Source organism: Triticum urartu, chromosome 4 (genome assembly GCF_003073215.2).
Source record: "Triticum urartu cultivar G1812 chromosome 4, Tu2.1, whole genome shotgun sequence".
Taxonomy (NCBI): Eukaryota; Viridiplantae; Streptophyta; class Magnoliopsida; order Poales; family Poaceae; genus Triticum; species Triticum urartu.
Window position 1 is genome coordinate 283,657,339 of NC_053025.1, and position 16,252 is coordinate 283,673,590.

The following is a 16,252-nucleotide window of genomic DNA, read 5'->3' on the forward strand; positions in this document are numbered from 1 at the left end:
GCAGAGAGGGTTTCGGGGTCTGGCGGTTGACAGCGGACTGTGCAAAAAGCTTTGGGCTGAGAGAAGAGAAGAGAGAGAGACCCGGAGACTGTTTCTGGAGACCGAAAACGTCCGACGTTTGACCGACTATAATGTCGCTATAGTTATCCGTTGGGCTATCATACGAACTCCTAATGCGATGAAACTTGGCAGGCGGCCTACCTACAACATAACAACACAGCATTCCAACTTTCAACCCATTCTAAGAACATTTTCTGGCCACTTATAAAATAATATTTCGGGCATACCGCGGGCGCGTGCAAGTGTGTCTGGGGGCAGAACGGACAACGGATGGAACTGGGGGAACCCGGGCGAATGCAAGTTTTGAAAACATGATGATGCAATGCACATGATGACATGACAAGATGCAACAAGCAAGCAAATGACGTGGCAACGATAGCGAATAACTGGAAGACACCTGGCGCAACGGTCTTGGGGCGTCACAACTAGGGCCCGAGTGCCATGATTTCAGATCTAAACCTATTATGTTTTCATCAATATATGAGTGTTCTTGATCCTATCTTGCAATTCTATAGTCACCTATTATGTGTTATGATCCGTTAACCCCGAAGTGACAATAATCGGGATACTTACTGGTGATGACCGTAGTTTGACGAGTTCATGTATTCACTATGTGTTAATGCTTTGTTCCGGTTCTCTATTAAAAGGAGGCCTTAATATCCCTTAGTTTCTGTAAGGACCCCGCTGCCACGGGAGGGTAGGACAAAAGATGTCATGCAAGTTCTTTTCCATAAGCACGTATGAGTATATTCGGAATACATGCCTACATTATATTGACGAATTGGAGCTAGTTCTGTATCACCCTAGGTTATGACTGTTACATGATGAACCACATCCGACATAATTCTCCATCATCGATCCATTGCCTACGAGCTTTCCACATATTGTTCTTCGCTTATTTACTTTCCCGTTGCTATTGCTATCATCACTACAAAATACCAAAAACATTGCTTTTACTACCGTTAACTTTTGTTACCATTATCACTACTATCATATTACTTTGCTACTTAATACTTTGCTGCAGATATTAAGTTTCTAGGTGTGGTTGAATTGACAACTCAGCTGCTAATACTTGAGAGTATTCTTTGGCTCCCCTTGTGTCGAATCAATAAATTTGGGTTGAATACTTTACCCTCGAAAACTGTTGCAATACCCTATACTTGTGGGTTATCAGGCTTGGCTTCGTGGCGAAGCCAAGGGTCAAGTACGGAGCACCGCGGGTCCCCAAAGCCCGCGGCCTCGGTTGACGCGTGACGGTTGATTGGACGCGGCGTCTCCACTTCCCCATGCTGCCTTGGCAACTGCATGACTTGACGAGTCCCTGCGACATGCAAGGAAAACCATCATTACCTGCGATCGTGGGAAGTGCCGGTTGGCCTTCTCTTGCTATAAATGGGGAGGGGGCGGAGCCCCCGTTGCCCATCTCTTCCTGCCTTGCCCCCGTATTATTCCTCGCTCCATTGCTCGCTGTGCCACCAATGGCGCCAAAAAGGAAGTTCTCCTCCGCTGAGAAGGGAAAGGCCCCTCGCGAGGGGCCCGGCTCGCCGTACCTGCGATCGTGGGAAGTGCCGGTTGGCCTTCTCTTGCTATAAATGGGGAGGGGGCGGAGCCCCCGTTGCCCATCTCTTCCTGCCTTGCCCCCGTATTATTCCTCGCTCCATTGCTCGCTGTGCCACCAATGGCGCCAAAAAGGAAGTTCTCCTCCGCTGAGAAGGGAAAGGCCCCTCGCGAGGGGCCCGGCTCGCCGGCGCCCAAGCGCGGACCTGGCCGTCCGCACAAGCATGCCACGTCCCCTGGCGCGGCCCATCGTCGGAGCGGTGCCACAGCACACGGAGGGGGTCGCCCTAGCCATAGGGGGCGTGTTTGCTGCGGCAAGGTTTCTGGGTTTGTGGTCGCGACTCCGGGGGGGGGGGGGGGGGTTTGGGGGGGCCCCCCCCCCCCCCCCGTCCATGTTTCCACACGGTGGAGGTGTCGCCAGAGTTTGTCATGTGGTCGGAGAATCCGGCCGAAAACTGGCTCCAACTTCCGTGCTTCTTCGCCGACGAGCTGCCGGCCTCTGGTCCCGGCGGAGTCTGGCTGCAGGCGGATGGTTGCTGCAGCAAGGCTTCTTGGGTTGTAGTCGCGACTTCCGCCGCGGGCAACGTAGCCCTGGCCCACGGTTGGCTGACGTTCGCCCGCGCGCGCGGCTTGGGCCGGTGGTGTGCCCTCCACTTCAAGTACGACAGCGAATCAACCCTCTATGTGAGGGCATTTGGGGAAGATGGTCGCCGCACCTGGTGCTGCCCCGAGGCGAATGATGGTGAGGAGGTGGTTGGTCTCGGGGACGGTCGCGACGAGGATGAGGGCGAGCCTGCCCTTGGGGTGGCTGTGTCTTGTCCAACTACGGCGGCTCTTCCGCCGGTGATAGCTCCAGCAGCAGTGGCCACGACCAGCAGCCGCGCCCGCTTTGAAGGCGACAATGGGTCATCTTGTCGCCGCGCCTCCGTGAAGCGCGAAGAAGGATCTGGCTAGGCTCGGGGTGCCGCTAGGGGTCTGCCTTCGCAGATTGCCGCAACACTGCTTTTGTTTTACTCTTTTTCGTGCATCAAGAATGTAACCAGTTTGGGCCCAATGGGGCGTGTATCGAACTATGGTTCCTCGGTTGTAGCACTGTGCGTGTTGTGTCGTTGTTTCGTGCAAAGATAACTTAACCTGGTATATCCGGGACACCCTCTTCCTCACGAGGCGCTCATTTCCTCGTGTCCATCTTGCCTTGGTGGCCTGCATTTGCTCGGGAACTGCAAAAGCTCGTTAGGAAGTGCGTTAAAAGATTTGCCAGTTCGCCCTGGCCCCGACCTAGCACCTTGTATCGCGGTACCCGAGGGGCACGGACGAGGAGGGGCATGCCAGCTTTTGGGCTCGAACGAGGGTGGCTCGCGACAAGGCAGAGAAGGGAGAAAATGCTCGCGAGGGCACCTGCCCAACCCCCTCACGAGGCATGCGAGAGAGAGAGAACACGAGCTAACCCGAGCCGGAAAAACGCAGCGAGAGGCGAGGGAGTCAACTCAGCAAGGAATGCCAAAAGCAAATTTCGATTAAGGAAAAGGAAGCCAAATACGGAAAGCAAATGAAAAGCCGCGTCCGGCACCTAATCTACTCTTCAAGTCTTCTCACCAGCGCGGAGCTAAGTGCTGCCACTAGGTGTGGGCGGGAGCCCCAGGGCCTGAGGCCGGCACCCCTGAGAGTCCGGGGCGTGTACAGCCCCAACTCATTATTACGTGAGAATGTCACAGGCGGCGATTCTTCACAGGCACCGGGCCTTCTTCATAGGCTCTGGGCCTTTCTTCACAGGCTCTAGGCCTTTCTTCATAGGCCCTGGGCCTTGCTTCACACGCTCTGGGCCTTGCTTTATGGGTAAAACTTCCGGATGTGCTGGATGTTCCAGGCGTTTTGGACTGGTACTCCGTCTTGTGTCTCCAGGCGCACGGCGCCAGGCCTGGAGATGTGGACGACCTTGAACGGGCCCTCCCACATTGGTGAAAGCTTATGCATCCCTTCCCTAGAGAGGACCCGCCTCAGGACTAGGTCTCCCGTCTCGAGTGTCCTGGAGCGGATGTTGGGGCAGTGGTATCGCCGCAGTGCTTGCTGGTACCTCACCGCCCGCGGTGGAGCTTTGTGGCGATGTACCTCCACTAACACGAGGTCCATCCCCCGAGTGGCATCCTGCTGAGTTTCGTCAAATGCCAGGACCCATGCGGAGCGATGCTTGACCTCGTGAGGGAGGACCGCTTCGGCTCCGTAGACAAGGAAGAATGGAGTCTCTCCCGTTGGCTTGGTGGCAGTGGTCCGGACGGACCACAGTACCAACCGGAGCTCGTCGTGCCAACCCCTGCCGCAGGCCTCTAGCTTCTTGTTGAAGGTCCTGGTCTTGAGGCCCCTCAGGACGTCCGTGTTAGCACGTTCGGCCTGACCATTGCTCCTGGGGTGGGCCACCGAAGCGTACCAGATCTGCGTTCCAAGGTTAGCACAGTAGGTTTTGAAGAGGTTGTTTGTAAACTGCGAACCATTATCTATGATGATGCGGTTGGGAACCCCGAAGCGGCTCACGTGGCCCTTGATGAACTTGACAGCAGAGCCGACTGGGATGGTACGGACGACTTCCACTTCCGCCCACTTGGTGAACTTGTCGATGGCGACGTAGAGGTAATGGTATCCCCTGGCGCCTGAGGGAACGGGCCTAGGATATCCATCCCCCAGACCACGAACGGCCATGTGAGCGGGATAGTTTGAAGGCCTTGAGCTGGTTGATGGATTTGCTTGGCGTGGAATTGGCAAGCTTCGCAAGACTTCACCATCTCGGCTGCGTCGTTGAGTGCTGTAGGCCAGTAGAATCCACTGCGGAACACCTTGCCGACGAGGGTCCGTGACGACGAGTGGTGTCCCATAGTCCCCACCGTGTATGTCAATTACCAACTCCCTTCCTTGGTCGCTAGATATGCAGCGCAGTGTGACATCGTTCGGTCGCTTCCTATATAACTCACCGTCTTGGATACAGTATGTTGTGGCTTGCCGGGCCACGCGCTCCGCCTCCTCTTCCTTCTCCGGCAACGTCCCGTGCGTTAAGTACTCCTTGAATTCCTTGGTCCAGCATTCCTCCTGGTGCTCGAGCGCCAAGAGCAGCCGAGCTCCGGAGGTCAGTCCACAGGTCGGGTCTCCCGCGGCCAGAGGCTGGGGGAGCTCCTCCCAAGGCTGAGTCGTGCTTGAGAGAGGTGGAGCAGCTGATGGCTTGAAGAGCTGCTCCTCAAAGACGTCTGGCTCCCGAGGTTGCCGCTTGGATGCTCTCCTGGCGATGTCGTCGGCTTCCTTGTTGGTTCCCCGGGGCACGTGCTGCGGGTCCAAGCCCGAGAACTGTTTCTCCATCTTGCGCACCTCCGCGAGGTAGGCCTCCATATGCTCGTCCTTTGGCTCATACACCTTGTTGGAGAAGTTGACGAGGAGCTGTGAGTCTCCTCTAACGGTGAGGCGCTTCACCCCTAGGGCCACTGCAGCCTTTAGGCCAGCTATGAGGCCTTCATATTCTGCAATGTTGTTGGAGACCTTCTTGCCGTGCTGAAAGTAGAGTTGCACGACGTAGTTCCTTGTCCTAGGTGGGCGAGATGAGCATTGCTCCAGCCCCCGCGCCCTGGTGTGCGAAGGCGCCATCGAAATACATGATCCAACCATCCGGAGCCTCACTTCCTGGGGAGGTGGACCGGTCTTCTCCTTCCTCAAGTGTCGGGGCATACGTCCATTCGGCCACAAAGTTAGCAAGTGCGGCCCCCTTGATGACCCTGGTAGTGCTAAACTCAAACTGGAACGCTTGCAACTCGATGTTCCACTCTGCGACCCTTCCAGCTTTGTTAGGGCTCCTAAGTATTCTTTCCAGTGGGTAGGCTGAGACGACCTTGATTGGGTGGCCCTGGAAGTAGTGTCGCAGCTTGCGGGGGGCCATCAGGAGCGCGAGCAGGAGTTTCTGGGGCATGGGGTAGCGCGCTTTCGCGTCCCGTAGTACGGTGCTGACAAAGTACACCGGGTGCAAGGGATGGCATGCTGTCGAGGCTCAGGTCCTGCGAAGACCGGGGCATATCCTGAGGAAGAAGGGTCCCTAAGACCCGACTGTCCTCTGGAGCTTCTACAATGCCACCCTGCCGAGCTTGGCCTTCCACTGCTGATGCCTTTGTTGCGCCTTCCTGACCCCACGCTACTTCAGCCTTGGCCTGGTGGGGTGCGCCCCTGGCTTGGCGCTCCTCCCGGACCACCACCAACGCCACGCTGGTGGTGTACGGGGTGGCAGCAAGGTAGAGTACCAGAGGCTTGAGGGGCCGTGGTGCCACCATCACTTGGGGCTAGTAAGGTATTCCTTGAAGTCTTGGAAGGCCCGGTCGGCCTCCGGGTTCCACTCGAACGGGCCCTTCCTCTTCATGAACTTGAAGAATGGTGAGGCGCACTCTCCCAGTTTGGAGATGAAACGCCCTAACGCGGTCACCCGCCCTGCCAGCTTCTGCATCTCTTTGAGGGTCTACGGCGGGCTCATGTCCTCGATAGCCTTGACCTTCTCCGGGCCTCGATCCCCCTGTGGGATACGAGGAATCCCATCAGCTTGCTGGAGGGGACACCTAACACGCACTTCTCCGGGTTGAGCCTTAAGTTCACTTGGCGCAGGCTCTCGAAGGTCTCCTCCAAGTCTTGAATCAATGTCCTTGCCTCGCGAGACTTGGCCACTATGTCATCGATGTAAGCCTCTGCGTTCCTCCCGAGCTGCCGCCCCAGAGCGATGTGCATCAACCGCTGAAAGGTCGCGCCCGCGTTGCGCAGCCCGAAGGGCATGCAGGTGTAGCAGTACACCCCACATGGTGTTAGGAAGGCCGTATTCTCCACATCTTCCACCGCCATCTTGATTTGATGATACCCTAAGAACGCATCCAGAAAGCACAACAGGTCACACTCGACGGTGGAGTCAACGATCTGGTTGATGCACGGGAGTGGGAACGGGTCTTGAGGGCAGGCTTTGTTAAGATTAGTGAAGTCGACGCACATCCATTCCTTCCCGCCTTTTTTCGGCACCACGACAGGGTTTGCCAGCCATTCGGGGTATGGGACCTCTTAGATGGCACCTACCACTTCCAGCTTGCGTGTCTCTTGGACGATTTGGGCCTGCTTCTCAGTGGACTGCCACCTCGCTCGCTGCTTCACGGGGCGGATGTTGGGGCATACCCTTAGATGATGCTGGATCACCTCCCTCGGGACCCCTACCAGCTGATTGGGCTCCCACGCGAATATCTCCTTGTTCATGTGCAAGAACCTCACCAGGGCTTCATCTTGTTCCGGGTCAAGGCCGGCTCCTATGGTAAAGGTGGCTCCTGAAGACCCGTCCTCGCTGCCGACACCTGCTTGGTTTCTGCCTTGTCCTGGGTGAACAGCTGCTTCTTCTTGGTGGGTGCGGCCTCCCCGGCCGCGGGGGTACCGGCGTCAGCGGGTTGTGCTGCTGTCGCGGTCTTGGAGGCGAGCCTGAGCGCCATCACGGCATCCTTTAGTGTCCCCCTTGATGGTGAGGACGCCCCTGCTCCCTGGCATCTTCATGAGGTTGTAAGCCGGGTGAGTCTCCGCCATGAACTGAGCGACAGCTGGGTACTCGAGGATGGCGTTGTACGGGAGATCGATGCGAGCGATGTCGAAGTCCACCAGCTTGGTGTGGTAGTTGTCGAGTGTGCCGAAGGTGACAGGGAGGAGGATCTGTCCCAGGGAGTGGGCAGCTCCACCACCCACTCCCGAGAAGGGCTTACTGAGGCCAAGCCGCTCGAGTGGCACGTGGAGAATGCTGAAGGCTTCCACGGAGAGCAAGTTGAGGCCAGTACCACCGTCGATGAGGGTCTTGGTGACGGCCACGGTGAGATGGTGGGCATGCAGAGCATCGGGAGCATTCCGGAGCCGGCGGTGGAGTCGGGGTGGTCTTCTGAGCCGATGTTAAGGTCGGCCTCTGGTGCAGCCCAGCCCGGCGAAGTGCCCGGGCGCCTGTGGGTGGCCCTGATCTGACGGAGGAACGGCTTGGCGTGGCGGTCTGATGGCGGTGCTTGAGAGCCGCCCAGCAGGGCCGTGACCGCGTGGTGCGCCGACACCGCGTAGCGAGCAGTGAAGAGGTCACGGAGCTCCTCCCAAGATGCCACCATGGGTCCGGGAAGGTTGAGCAGCCAGGCGCGTGTCTCGCCGGCGAGGGCCATGGGAAGCCAGGTGGCCATGACCTTGCCATCATCCCTGGCATTGAGGACGGCCTCCTCATACGCCAGCAGGAAAGCTGACGGGTCCGCCGCGCCGTTGTAGCGTGGTGGCATCTCCGGCCTGAACTTGGGCGGACACTGCACCTACGGCAGGGCAGGGGCCAGGGCTTGGAGCCCCCTAGCCCCATTGTCAACGCTGGCCGTCGGAGTCGGCGGCAGGGCGCCTGCCATGTGGGCGAAATATGGTGGCGAAGAAGCACAGATCGATAGAAGGGAAGCTATGGCGCACCCCTACCTGGAGCGCCAAATGTCAGATGTGGGGTTCCGGTAAACCCTTAAGGTTCGAACACTGGGGTGCGCGCGAAGTCTTTCCTCCAGTGTGGACGAACTCGCTAAGATCTCGTGGACGAACTCGACGAACTCGCAACATGGAAAGACACAAGATTTATACTGGTTCGGGCCACCGTTGTGGTGTAATACCCTACTCCAGTGTGGTGGTGGTGGAGGATTGCCTCTTGGGCTGATGATGAACAATACAATGGGAAGAATGGCCTCCTGAGGTTGAGGTGTTCTTGTGCTTGGCTAACTTGTGTGGGTGAGAGTGATCTCAGATCTCGTCCCCTTGCCTATGGTGGTGGCTAGTCCTACTTATAGAGGCCCTGGTCCTCCTCCCAAATCTTGAGCAGGAAGGGAGCCAACAATTGTGGGTCAATTTGAAGGGGGACAACTAGTACGAGCTATCCTGACAAAAGTGGTCTTCGCCTGCCAAAGGCTCTGGTGGTGACGCCGTCTTGGGCTCCATGATGACCTCCGTCTTGCCGTCCTTCTGGTCTTGGTCTTGTCGCACCAAAATGGCAACCTTTGCCTCATGCCTCGATACTCCTCGCCTGCGCTGGTTCCCTTAGCACCAAAGAGGAAACAAGGACGCTGTGCGCATTGGCGCCCGCCTGGTGTCGATCGTCATCGCTCACGTCACGATAGCCTCGTGAGGTTCGTCTCGCCTTGATATCTCCGCTCCACGTGAGCCTGCCTGACTAGGCCACTCCAAAGGAGGTCTTGTGTCATCCCCCTCGTGAGGCTTGGCCCCTCGTGAGGGTCTTGATGCCTTGTTCAAGAAGGTGGGCCGTACGGCCTGCTAGCTTAGCCACGCCGCGGGTCGCAGGTAGGCAAGCCTGGGGACCCCCGTTCCCAGGACGCCAAGAAAAAACTTCCTATGATTTTTTCTAGGTCAAAACACTTCATATAGCAAAAGATGGGCGTCGGAGACCTACCAGGGGGCCCACAAGCCCTGGGGGTAGGGCGCACCTCCAGGCTTGTGGCCACCTAGTGGGTCCGCCTCTGGTATTTCTTCGCCCAATATTTTTTATATATTCCAAAATAAGTCTCCATAAATTTTCAGGACTTTTGGAGTTGTGCAGAATAGGTCTCTCATATTTGCTCCTTTCCAGTCTAGAATTCTAGTTGCCGGCATTCTACCTCTTCATGTAAATCTTGTAAACTAAGAGAAAAGGCATAAGTATTGTACCATAATGTGTAATAACAGCCCATAATGCAATAAATATCAAAATAAAAGCATGATGCTAATTGGATGTATCAAGAACCAGAACAAAGCATTAACACAATGTGAATACATGAACTCCTCAAACTATGGTAATCACCAGAAAGAATCCAAATTATTTTCACCTTGGGGTAAGCGGATCATAACGTGTAGTAGGTGCATATATCTTACAATATCGGATCAAGAGCACTAATATATTCATGAAATCATGGCACTCGGTCCCTAGTGACAAGCATTAAGCATAGCAAAGTCATAGGAACATCAATCTCAGAACATAGTGGATACTAGCGATCAAGCCCTAACAAAACTAACTTGATTACATGATGAATCGCATCCAACCCACCACCATCCACCAAGCCTACAAAGAAATTACTCACTCCCAGCGGTGAGCATCATGAAATTGGTGATGGAGGATGGTTGATGATGACAAAGACAGAAGATCCCCCTCTTCAGAGCCCCGAACAGACTCCATATCTGGCCTCCCAATGAAGAACATGAGGTGGCGGTGGCTTCGTATATTAAAACACGATGAAACTTCCTCTCTCGTGTTTTCTCGGGAAATAGGAATTTATAGTACCCAAATTAGGGTCAGAGGAGCCTCAAGGGGCACGCTACTCACCGGGTCACGCCAGAGGAGGTGGCGTGCCCTGGTGCTTAGTGGGTACCCCCACTCCACTGGGTCTTTGCTCCAGTATTTTTATTTTATTCCGAAATAATTCTCCAAAAAGTTTCATCCAATTCTGAGAATTTGTATTACTGCACAAAAACAACACCATGGTAGTTCTACTGAAAATAGCTTCAGTCCGGGTTAGATTCATTCAAATCATGCAAATTTGAGTCCAAAACAAGAGTAGAAGTGTTTGGAAAATTAGATATGAGGGAGACGTATCATTCGTGAGGGCTCGTACGATGGCCGCGTCCTCCCAGAACACCACCGCCTATGCCAAGAGTGCGACCACCTACACCGAGAGCACAGCCGCATCCGCCGAGAGGGCTTCTACGGCAGCTGTAGCAGCTACTGTGACGGCAGCTGCAAATGCTGAGAGCGCTCGAGCATCCGTCCATGTCGCTGATGTCACCCTGGCCTGGGTTGAGGCTATCCATGCTAAGATCGAGGATGCCCGCACCAAGATATTCTAGGCCTCCTCAAAATCTAGCATGCAACCCACATCTGAAAATGTGCCAGAGGCCATGGAGCACCTGCTTCCTCATGAGATCACCGAGCGAGAGCTAGAGATGCAGGAGGCGGCGGAGATTCAGGAGCGTCGGGAGAAGGAGTTACGCATGGCTGGCGAGGAGGTAGAGAAGAGCCCCTCCGTCGAGGAATCGACGGTGGAGTAACAACGTGAGCTCTGGTGCAGCTACTACTACGAGTACTACCACCTTGAGGGTGGCGCCGAGGAAGAGGATGAGGAAGACGACGAGGTCAAATTCAGCCTGGGGAACATGGAGTCCACCAACGGTGGCATGTCGCTAGGATAAGTCGTCGACGTCTCATCTTACACCGGCGAGGCATAGGTTGGCGCGTCAGCAGCTTTGTTAAAATTATGCGTACTTAGCCTTTGTTTATATCACTGGTATTTTGTTAGAGCAATGTTTAGGTCAACGGCTCTGTTTAATTACTAAAATTGCTCGATTCAGTTAGTGTGGTCTGTGTGTAGGCTCTTTTGTGTACCCAAATTAGCAAGCGATGTTAAATTATGGAATGATGTGGATGAGCACAGTAACCAATGAAATTTCCACCAAAATTTGATTGATCAAACTCATTGCATGCACGTAATGCAGAATAATCATTTTTGTTGCACACATTTGTTCAAAGTGAATGGCTACACCACGTACAATGTTTCCCTCCACCTTTCAATTTTTTGGCCTACCGCCGAAATATCTAGCTCTTCCCCCTCCCAACCCCCTTTTATCCTTGACCACAAGTCACATTTCCCATGTTTCCTCCTCCTTCCTTCACAAGCTATAGCCACTTCCTCGCTCTCGCCATCTCACATCTGACCGCCGCAGTCGCCATGATCTTCTTCAATGACCTCTCCAACGGTTCGTCCTACGACGATGACTCTTTCACCAGCCAGGTATGCCTCTCTCCTCTCTCTTGGGTTATTATTTGGAATAAACAATTTTAACATGCTGACCGATTTGAGTCATTTCTTCCTCTTATAGCTCCGTAGGACCATCACTTACAACGAATGGAGCGAGGTGGCTGAAGATCTGCCTGCTCGTTGTGACCATCAATCTCCATGCGTAGAAGTTAGTTGCGTTTGAATCTGTGGATAGTGGGAGGAAGTTTCTGGCATGTGTAGAGAAGGCTAGCCCCACTTTGATTGTGACAAATCATTTGTAAAATGTGATTCAGACGCTATCACCGTGCTATGTTATTCTGGATGTAATTAAGACTGTGTCACAGTTTCTACCTAGTATCTATAAATATTGCCATCTCATCAGCGGTGCCCTGAGAAAATTATTTGGTTTGTGCAGCCAACTTTGCTCCACACATCCGAGAAGCCAAGTAGTAAAATATTAACTCTTTATGGCACAAAGGACCTAGGCATCGGAGCAACTAGGTGCTCTGAAGTCCAGTTCCCTGAATTTTTCTCTGGCATCGGCTCAGCAGTGCAGAGCATTGGTGCCAAATGTAGCAACAGTTGTTTTTACATCGGTTTTGGCATACATAGTGGAAGACCTTAGTGCTATTAGTTCTGTGTTACTAAATTTGTGCATGTACACACCTATTAGTATCAATTTGATGTCATCCAAACACTGTCGCTCTGCTGTTGCAGTTATATTTACCTTCCTCATAAAATGTTCAGTTTGTTATTTATAGTACATGACTAAGAACTTGTACCGTTGTTGCAGTTAATTATAGCTTGTGATGTTTCTGAATTTGGTTGTTGTCTCGGTAGCTATTAATTCATTTGCACAATGATATTTTTTAGAAGATATGTCATAATTAACGTGTTTCTTTAGTTTTTCAAAATATGTATGTGGTGATTTTCTATGTTGCTAGGAACCCATTTTCCCTACAATTGTTACTGGTTTATTTTTAAATGTTACGGGGATGAACGGAAGTGTTCTTACCTAGAGTGGGTTGATCAAGAGTGGCCACAGTCTTTGAAGATGTGCCTAGGAAAGCTATGGAGCATGTATGAGGAAGAGGATAGAGATAGCACTACAAAAAAAGACACATCCGTGACATTTTGGGCCGAACGAATTTTTTTTCTATGACGATAATTGTGACAAAACCCGGTATCATCATAGATGTGGTGGGCTCCTACTTCTATGACAAAAAATCATGACAGAAAATGGGCTTTTCGTCCTGGGCGGGCCGGAGATGCAGCTGCATGACATTCTTTGGGCCATCCATGACGGAAAAACCATGGTAGAAGCGAGGGGGAGGAACATTTTGGGGAGTTCCCGGTTACGGTGGGAGGTCGGGGGCCGAGCGATGCGCGTTTCTCTCGTACACGTACGCGCGCGTGTGTGTGAGGCATTGGCTCTAACTGAACCCGAGCGAGGCGTTGGGCTCTAACTGAACCCGAGCAATTGCACTGCAGGCTACGCGTTACTGAACCCGAGCGATCGATGGATGGCTGTTAACTGAACCCGATCGAGCGATTCCTTCGCTATTGCTGCTAACGGAAGCCGATCGATGCTGCCTTTGGATGAACAGTGAGCATTGCGGGGTGGGGTGGGGTTTGGATGAACAGTTCCCAGTGGGGGTGGATGAACAGGACCCCGTGGTGTTGCCTCTGGATGAATAGGACCCCGATCGATCGAGCCGGTTGGGGCTGGATGAACAGGACCCCGTGGAGGGCTGGATGAATAGGACCACCCCATGGAGGGTAAGATGAACTGTAGACGGTGGAGGGCAGGATGAACAGTAGCCCGTGGAGGGGTGGTTGAACAGGAGCCCGTGGAGAGGGTTGGTTCAACAGTAGCCGGTGGAGTAGCGCGCGGTGGAGGCTGGATGAACAGGAGCCCGTGGATGAACAGTCTAAGGTGGAGGCTGGAGGAGGTCGACGGTGGATGAACAATAGCTCGTGGAGGCTGGAGGGGGGTCGACGGTGGAGATGAACAGTATCCCGTGGAGTCCCCTTTTGCGGTATGCCACACCCCTCCCGATGAACAGGACCCCCGTTTCGACCGTAGCGCTCCAACACAAGTCCGTTTCGTCCGTTTTGCGGTACGCCACACCCCTCCCGATCAACAGGACCCCCGTTTCGACCGTAGGAGGTCCGTTTCCTCCATTTTGCGGTACGCCAGACCCCTCCCGATCAACAGGACCCCGTTCCGAACGTAGGAGGTCCGTTTCCTCCGTTGTGTGGTACGCCAGGCCTCGTTTCCATCGCCTGTTCCGTCCAAGACCTCCCGATGAACACGACCACGCATTCTGTTCCGACCTAGCCGGTTGGCTCCCACGCGTTCCGTTGCCTCCCCATGAACACGACGCATTCCGTTGCCTCCCCATGAACATGACGACGACGCTATTTCTCCTTTCCGACCCAGCCATGTCAACGAGCCCTCGCCGTACGTATGCGCGAGTAGGCGTTCGAGACCCCACCCGTATGTACACATACATGGCCGTATTTTCTTTCTTGCACCCTGGCCGCCTCTACTACGACACGTGCGCGCCTCTACATCCACCAGTATATATGTACGTACACGTTCGCAACCAAAATGACAACGCTACGTACGATTCGACCAGGTGGGTCCCGACTGTCAGGCACTTCCTTGCGTGCAAAGATGTAGCTGGTGGGTCCCAGTAGTCAGGGGGGCGAAATACGGTGGCCCGTCCGGTGGGTCCCCGCTATAAGGTGGAGGAATAATTATTTTGCACGTAATAAGGAGGCACTTCCTTGCTGCGGTCGTGGACCCAGCTGTCAGCCTCTCCACGTACAATCCACGTCCGATGGAAGCCATTCCTTGACCATGTTGACCACGCCGCGCCGAGAGCACCAGGGCGGTGGACGACGGCGAGGCCTAGGAAGGGGATGACGCGGAGCGGGGGAAGACGCGGCAGTGGATGCCCATGCGTAGAGGAGTACGAGGGCACTGGTTCGCTGCGGTGTGAGGCTGCCATCGCCACAGAGTAACATGGGGTGTGGGTGAGTAGAGGGATGGCCTGGCCAGCAGTGGGAGTAGTAGGGTGCGGTGAGGCCTCCGCCGCATCGCAGCCAGCCACGGGAGGCAGGAGCATGAGGCACGACCAGCGCTGGTTTGGGCGGCTGGAGCAAGAAGACCAGAGGTTTAAGAAGCACTACAGCCGTTGGATGGACATCGTACGGTCACTGGAGCTAGAATCGTGCATATTGACTAAGTTGACAAAGCCCTTCGTCCCCGTCAACTTAGTAGGCCCACAAGTCAGCCTGCCACTATACTGGGTCCCAGCTAACAGGGGGAGTATTCATTTTTTGTGCGTAATAAGGAGGCACTTCCTTGCGTGCGAAGATATAGCTGGTGCGTCCGAGCTGTCAGCGGCGGTAACGTTTTATTCAAGAAATACAGAGGTCCTTTTGGTGGGTCCCTGATGTCAGGTGGAGGAATCATTATTTTGCGCGTAATAAGGAGGCATTTCCTTGCGTGCGGCCGTGGACCCAGCTGTCGGCCTCTCCACGTACAGTCCACTTCAGATGCATGTCGGTTGTTGACCACGTTGACCAGGCCGCGCCAAGAGCACCAGGGCGGTGGACGACGGCGAGGCCTAGGAAGGGAATGACACGGAGGCAGGGAAGACTCGGCAGTTGTTTCCCACGCGGAGGGGATGTTAGGACCCCGATTGCAAGTCACATCGATCTAGCCGGTAACACCTCATATCACATTGCGGCCTCACGCACGGTATCCCCACGGGTGTCGCCTTACCATGGCCCGGGACCGTTTGTGCCTTTTGCCTCACGTATATGATAGTGTCGCTAGCATCCATATGATAGAGAACTCGGGCCGACATGGCTAGTCGTGAACCCAAAGCGGCACAGACCTATGGGGACAGGCATACATGAATCATATCGAGCATGTCGGTCATCAGCGAGTGAATCCGGGCTGTAGCACTAGGCTAACAGGACTACGGGGAACCCGGGTAGTAGCAGGCTAGGCAGGACTCCAGAAGTCACAGTGTGACATTTCCCCGAAGGGAAAAACATAGGAACGAAGTGAAACACATGCCGACCAGTCAAGTGTCCTGAGCAGTAGTGCTAGGCTAGCAGGACTCCGGTGAACCAGGCTGTAGCAGACTACTATGGCTCAAGGAGCACTAGACTACATTTCCCCATAAGAGAGGCTGCCAAGGATAAACAACCAGATTGTCGGATCCCACACATACCAAGCATTTCAATCATACACACAATATGCTCGATATGTGCAAATACAACATGGCATCACAACAAAACTCTACAACTCAAGTATTTTATTTAAAGGCTCCAGAGAGCCATACATAACATGTTCATATAGGTAGGGGTCACATGACCCGACACTCAAGTCATACAAGCATACAAGCACATGCGGAAGCAAATAGTCTGAGTACCGACACTAGAAAGAAAGAAGGCTTGTCGAAGCCTGTCTATCTACATAGGGCCCTCCATGGCCAGAATCACCACCTAGGTGGCAAGTTACTCATCGACGTCGAGGTCTACATAAAACCCATCGGAGGGGGCGGTGTTGTCGTCTGAAACAATAATTAAAGCAAACATGAGTACAAAGGTACTCAGCAAGTCTTACAACAGAACCTACTATATATGCTCATTTTCAAGAAGGTGGTGGAGTTATTGCAGCAAGCCAGCTTTGACTCTTGGCTAAGCTATCCTACGAGACGCCACTAGTAAAATAGTTTTTGCACACGAGTCCACTAATCACCAACACAATACTCCACCGGGGATCCTCCCTCGTCATCCTACGAGAGGGC